A 7,043-nucleotide genomic window follows, 5' to 3' on the forward strand; every position below is an offset into this window, starting at 1 on the left:
TCTCAAGAAAGGACAACCCTCCTGACAAATGGTCAGGGAGGAGAAGCAGTTTACAAAAGGAAATGGCAAAGTTATAAAGCCCTAACTTGGAATTTTCCCCCACCCCCCTCCTGACCCTTTTCTTCTGGCTGGAAGTTAGGTGTACAATCTAAGTGCGGCAATCTACCTCAAGTACTGGAAAAAGGAAACAGTAGACCACCCAATGTACATTTGAGAAAGCACTTCTGTCCTTATTTGGCACATCTTATGCTGCAGTGTCACTGAGGAGAGGGGTGACTCCCTACTGCTCTGAGTTTTGAGTCCTTGTAAATCATGTCATCTCTGGTGAAGGGAAACTTGGGCCTGTTTCCCATGAAAAGCTTTACTAGATTTGAGAGTATAGTCTGAGAAGTTTTCACTTCTCTCACTCACCTTCCATCTACCACTTATATTCTAACTGAAAAGATTAAATCTGATCCTTTACCATTTTCTTATTGATTCTATTTATAGTTAATTGATTTTGTCCTAACTGCCTAAGTCATGGTTCTCTGTCTCTGAACTTAGTTCAGAATTCAGCTGGTCTGTAATGGGTTAAGTATAGAAATCCAGTTCCCTTATCACTGTTCTATTCTTGCCTCAAGGAATTCTGCTAACTTTGGGGGATGTGGCTTGCTATCCTGGTTTGCTAGCCAAAGAAGTCTGGGCCACCATCTTGCAGGTGGACTCAAACAATGAACACTTCTTAGTCACAGGAGGGAAGAATATTTCCTATTCCCAACCTCTAACCAGTCATATTGTTCCCTGTACTTCAGCTATGAATCAGTCATGTTTCCCTCAACCCCATGGTGTCACCTACCCTATTCTATCCTTTCATCTATACTCCCCAAACACTATATAACACTCATAAAAGAGGAGCTCTTCTTTTGCTTGAGGTCTTTGACTGGAAACTAAGGCAGCCACTAATTGTTTTATTGGTAGGTGGTATACCTTTGTTAATAAAATATCTTACTTGGAGACATATGCCTCAGTTTACCTTTTTGTAGCACTTACAGCCTCTATCACATAATGCTTGGATTAGCATAATAGTCATAAACATCATCATCATAATAGCTAGTTTTTATAGAACACTATAAAATTTGCAAAGCTCTGTATATATGTCATCTTCACCTTCTCAATTACCTTGTGAGGTAGGTATTATTATTATCGCTCTATTTTATAGATAAGGAAACTGAGGTGGGGAGAGGTTACATGATTTTAAGACAGTTGTTCACTTGTTCATCAATCTGTCCCTGTTTTGCTGCACTATAAGATTAACCTGCTGAGGGGGCGGCCAGGTAGCACAGCGAGTAAGAGCACCGGCTCCAGTGTCAGGATGACCTGGGGATCGAATCCCGGGCTCAGACACTTAGCACCCACCCAGAAACACCTGGCTGTGTAACCTTGAGCAAGTTACTTAACCCCAATTGCTTAGGGGAGGCCAGGTAGCACAGCGAGTAAGAGCACCGGCTCCAGTGTCGGGATGACCTGGGCATCAAATCTGGACTCAGATACTTAGCACCACACCCAGAAATAATTGGCCATGTAACCTTGAGCAAGTTACTTAACCCTGATTGCTTAAAAAAAAGATTAACCTGCTGAAAACACTGGATTCTCAACTACTCAATTAAATTCAGTAGTTATTATATTTAGTACCTGTTATGTGCTAGGAAATGTTCTAGGCTCTGGGGAAACAAAGGCAAATACAAAACAGTCTTGCACTCAGGAAAGTTATATTCTACTGGTTTAGGAAAAAAAAAAACTTTCGCTCTTTGTCATTACCCTCTGGATAAAGTCCAAAAGGCCAGTTCCCTAGCCTGACATGTAAGGAAGGGTCTCCAGGATCAATACTGGGGTTTTTCTTGGTGCTGCTGCCAGGCTAATCTACTATGTGTTTACTGTCCCTCAAACACACCCACTGCATTTCTCTCTCTGTACCCTTCTCTCTGCCTTATGAGAAGTCTGCTCATATATTCCAAGAGTCATCCCAGGTCTACAGAAATATTGGGGTTATGTTCCCCTGGCTGGCACAAGGGCCACGGGGAAACAATTTTCCCAAGTGGTAATTCTGATAAACGTTTTGTTTTTTAGCAAATTCTTGATTGGTTGTTGTTTCCTGGTATATGACATAGTAAACCTGAGTGACACAATTTGACACAAGTCAAAAATCTCTCTGGCACAGAAAATATGTTTAGCTTAAGTGACCAACAACAACAAAAACCCTCTCAAACCCTCTCATTTCCACCTGTGTTCTAGGATCAGTCAGTCAATTAGCAAGCAGTTATTAAAAGTTAATTGTGCACCAGGTACTGTGCCCCCAGCTGTGAAAGAGATGTGGTCTCTAAGCCCCAAACAATCTCCTACAATAATGTTTGAAGAAACCATTGTTCTTACATAATATGTATTCTGTGGTTCAGAGAATGCCATGATTTCCTTGATGATGCCACCCTTAGCTTTTATGATGATCAATTGAAGATCATAAGAAAGGTCAAATGGCTTTAGCAGAAAAGGCTAATCCATGGGTTGGAAAAGGTAAGGTTCAAAGGCCAAAGTTAAATTAGCCTAACTACAGGGGTGTGGAACCTATAGCCTTGAAGCCATATGTGACTCTCTAGGTCCTCAAGTGCAGCCCTTTGACCGAATCCAAACTTCATAGAACAAATCCCTTTAATACAAGGATTTGTTCTGTAAAACTTGGATTGAGTCAAAAGGACCCACCCAAGAACCAAGAAGGCCACATATGGCCTTGAGGGCACAGTTCCCCACCCCTGGCCTAACACAATAAATGTTAGATCCTTCAATCCCTAACTCTTGCTTGTAAGATTTCAACTTTTATGGGCATATTTTCCTGAAAATGACCTGTCTGGCCTTTAGCCAAATGCTTTTTATTCAGATCAGTGCAGTTTCTCAGCATTGCCTCCTTTGATATCAATTACCTTATCTATACTAGATGTAGTTAGGCATAATTATTTCAGAATTCAACATTAATCAAGATCTTTCTATATTATCTTTATAGATAGATATTGATTTTTTTAAATGTAAAACTAGTTTGAGTTTGCTTTTTAAAAATTCTGATTCAAAGTAATTTTTTAATACAGATTTCTGGTTTAAATAACCATGATTTCCTAGAATTATTGGATGAACTTAAGTTTAATTTATGTTTATAATACTTGTTCCAAGAAAGCTACAGGGGGAAGAGAAACCTCTCCTCGTGGTGATCGGAATTACTACTGACCATTTCATTAAAAATTACCTCTACTCTTGGAAGGAAATCTTTCATTCTAGGTTCTCTGGCCACAGAATTATTTGGGGTTCCCAAGAGTATGTAGCCATCTCAGAGGGCACACTTCAGCAGTCAGTACTCTAGATAGTGTATTTGAGATATCAATATTTAGTCAGGAGAGTATCTGACCTATATAATTTCAGGGTACTGAAGAAACATGCTAAATTACAAACTTCATACAGTCTGGCATTACCAGGGGATTGTGGTGGGAGGGAAGAAGGGGTCACATTTTATGCTAGAACATTTTATGATTCTGGAGTGTCATTTCTGAGCATAGGTATCAATGTCTTATTTACTACCCTGCCAAGTCCTTACTTTAGATGGGGATTTTTCATTCCTTGAGCTTGAAGTGTCCATCCTGTAGGGCTGTTTTTGTCCATCCATCTCCCCCTACCCTGTTTCTTAAATTTGTTCCCTTCTTCTAGAATCTCTTCTTCTATCAAGGTTCCCTGTTCCAAGGTCAAAGTTCCCTAGTGTGGTTTGCTTTCTAAGATGCTTTGATAATCTCTAGCTTATATTATTCTAGAGTCTATATTATATTCTATATTCTTCTATTATTCTATTCTTCCTACTACTTTACATTGCTAAAATCCTTGAGGGCAGGAACAGTTAACCATTTTTATCTTTATATCCCCTTGCACATAGCACAAAAGACTTTCCATAACACTCACTCAATAAACCTTGTATAGAATCACAGAATTTCACGGTTGGAAGGGATCTCAAAGATCATTTAGTTCAGCTTTTGCCTCAAAGAGTCCCCTTTACAACATAATGAACAAGACTTCTTTATCTGAAGACCTATGAAAAGGTCTTCCCAGTCCTTTCTAAGAAAGGGGCCTTTGGTTGTTCCCACTGTAAGGAATTTTTTTCTTTCCGTGGAACAAAATCTGCCTCTTGGCAATTCCCATCTGTTGATTCTAGTTCTACCATCCGGGACCAAGCAGAACAAGCTTACTCCCCTCTTCTATATAGTAAGCTTTCAAAGACTTGAAGTCACTCTCTTCTGGTTCCTTATTCTTCTATCCCCCCCCCCAAGTATTTTTGTCTCCATTAAAACTCCTCAGTTATTTCAACTGATCTCCATATGCCACATTGACCCGGTTCTTCAGCATCTTGGTTGCCCTCCTCTAGATACTTATCTGCTTATCAATGTCTTTCTAAAATTATCATGTTCAGAACTTGCCACTATGGCAATAATCGAACCAGCACAGGGTACAGTGGAATGGTTACTCTCCTAATCTTCAACTCTATGTCTCCCTTATTAAATATGTTAGTTTGTCAACAAGTATTTATTAAGTACCTACTATGGGGCAACTAAGTGCTAGGCCTTCCAATCAGGAAGACTCTTTCTAATGAGTTCAAGTCTGGCCTTAGATACTTACTTAGCAATTTAAGCCTGGGCAAGTCACTTAACACTATTTGCCTCAGTTTTCTCATCTGTAAAATGAACTGGAGAAGGAAATGGAAAACCACTCCAGTATCTCTGATGAGAAAATTCCCAGTGGGGTCACAAGGAATCAGACATGACTGAAAAACAATTGAACAACAATAGCAATTATGAACCAGGCACTGTGCTAAATGTTACTTGTTAAGGCAGTCTAGGATAATGTCAGCCATCTTGGTCACCACATAACACACATTGTTGACTCATAATGAGTTTTGTGGTTCACTTTTTAATAATCCCCCAATTTGTTCAATTGAATCTAATTAAACTCATAAAAAGAACTCAAAGGATGAGAATTCTCAGGCAGTAAACCATACACTTTAGTGAGCCTTTATTTCTCCTATCCTTAGGTTCAAGTCTGCATACTACAAAGACCACAGAGCTGGATGGTTCCTGTAGCAGCAAGCACCCTCGCATACCCAGAATGGCTGCTAGCACAGGTTCTTAGATCTGCTTTTCTAAAGGAAAGCAACTCAAAATGGGTTTAACAGTCTTATTTTAATCAAACATATATCATTTACCTAGTTCAGGGGAAAAGGTCAGCACCCTGAACTTCAGAGAATACAAACAGAAGTTACAAGCAGACAAAAAAATACAGACAAAGAAACAGATCAGCAGACAGGCTTCCATCCATACCTACATCCATACCTAGTCAGTTACTGCATAAAAGTCTTACATATGCTTTAACTACATCTTCTATATTTGTATATGTGTAAGGATGATATATTGTATGGGTATAATTCCCTGCTAAATTAACACAAGGCACCAATGGCTTTTCCTGCCCTCAGCCCTACTCAAAGGTGGGAGGGTCAGGGGTCAGGAAAAGGGAAGATATTGAATAATCTCATTCTTCAAACTTCCTAGACCTAGCATGCCTTTCAATTTGAAGATTTTGCTTTTTATAAATTTAGGTGGCAACCCAGCAAATAAATAATACCTACCTTTCTTGCTCACTACTTGGAGTTGTATATGCACCTGCTACTATAATTGGGGAGGGGGGAGAGAGGCCTGGATTTGGAAGGGAGAAAAGAATTAACTGTCTCTCTATAATGCCAATGTAATATTCAAAAAGCTCCCATGGTAGCTATGAATATGCTGGGTATAGTTCTGAATTGCAAAATGTAACAGACTCTCCACACAGAAGACACCAAAACATTTATTCCAAACACCAGAAAGTTGACAGCCAAATTCCTCATAGCAACCAAGAAGTTGGTACACATTACCAGTGCAGCGAGCACCAACATCTCCAAAGCCTTCCCTCCCTCAGGCCTTCAAAATAAAATAGGCTCCCTTAAGCAAAATGCCCCCCCCTCACTCATGCTCGGCCTCAACTCTGACAGCTCCCAGCTCTGCTCACACTGTTCTGCTCCTTCCTGTTCCACCCTTTTTGCAAGCTCCTCCCACCGTGGGATCCCATGTTATTACACATTCAGCCTATTAAGGGCTAACTTTGACCTATTAAGGGCAATACAACTATACTGCTTCTAATCAAAGATTCTTGATACAATCAAAGGCAAGACTCAAAGACAACAGTCCAGAAAAACAGAAAAAATTACTATTTTGCTTGCCCATTACACACTCCCACTCTCAATTCAGAGCATGTACCCTGCTCCTGGTGATGAATATGTACCAGAAGTTAAATATGCTATAAAAGAAGAAATCTCTCTTTCTCCTATGTGTACATATATGCACACACACATACAAAATGAACTTGATGGGGTGGGGACCAAGGTTCTCAGTTTCAGAGATGTTTTAGGATATTTTGTACCTCTATTCTTGCTAATATAACTTTCTCAAGCTCACTATTATATATTAAACATAAAATACATGTTGTCACCTATTTATTTACACATATATTTCTTAGTAATTGTCCCTTTGTAAAACCTAATTGATTTTGTTAATTGATATTGAGGGGTGGCATGATTACTGGATATTGAAGGGAACTAATCTGATGAGGGCTTGTTAATTCAAAGGAGACAAGTAAAGCTATAAACAAGCAAACAATTCTTTTTTTTAAAGCAATTGGGGTTAACTAACTTGCTCAAGGTTAGGTGTTTCTGGGTGGGTGCTAAGTGTCTAAGTTTGGATTCGATCCCCAGGTCATCCTGACACTGGGGCCAGTGCTCTTACTCGCTGTGCTACCTGGCCGCCCCAAGCAAACAATTCTTAAGGCTATTTCTCTTTCTCTTTCCTTATTTAGATTAAGCCAATAATTACAATTGAACATGAGACTACTGTAGCTTAATGATAGCATTCATGATTGTGTTATATAACTCCAAGTAACCTTGGACTTCTGATAGC

The sequence above is a fragment of the Petaurus breviceps genome, unplaced genomic scaffold (genome assembly GCF_028583685.1).
Source record: "Petaurus breviceps papuanus isolate PSGF00001 unplaced genomic scaffold, PetGlider_PUasm1.0 187, whole genome shotgun sequence".
Classification (NCBI taxonomy): domain Eukaryota; kingdom Metazoa; phylum Chordata; class Mammalia; order Diprotodontia; family Petauridae; genus Petaurus; species Petaurus breviceps.